Source organism: Triticum dicoccoides, chromosome 7B, assembly GCF_002162155.2.
Source record: "Triticum dicoccoides isolate Atlit2015 ecotype Zavitan chromosome 7B, WEW_v2.0, whole genome shotgun sequence".
Taxonomy (NCBI): Eukaryota; Viridiplantae; Streptophyta; class Magnoliopsida; order Poales; family Poaceae; genus Triticum; species Triticum dicoccoides.
The window spans coordinates 667,384,299-667,384,754 of NC_041393.1; positions in this window are offsets into that span (position 1 = coordinate 667,384,299).

The window sequence follows — 456 nt, forward strand, 5'->3', positions numbered from 1 at the left end:
AAAGCTCCGCCACTGCCTGCGATATGTCTTACGTATGGTTCGTGCATGCCATGCTTGAGTTTTCTTCTTGCAGAAAACCACCTCAGAGTTTATTTAATTACATGGAACCCGTGAAAAAATGTCCCTAAAATTACATGGAACCGGTCCTGCGATATGTCTTACGTATTGATGCCAGTTAATTTATTTTTTAACGTTTATTAATTATATTTTTAGTGCATATATTTCAAACACTAACAAAAAATTCAAACCAGGAATTTGAAAAAAATGATAACTAGTATAAAATACTTAGCGCTGTTTTAATAAAGTGTCGCTAACTTTTAAAAAAAATCGTTGCAATAAAGAAAGTTCCCATGTTTCAAAAAATGCATGCAAATTAATAAAAAAGAAAGACATTATTAAAAATATTGTTGCATAATACAAAAAATGTTCGTTATCATTTAAGAAAATGTACATGGC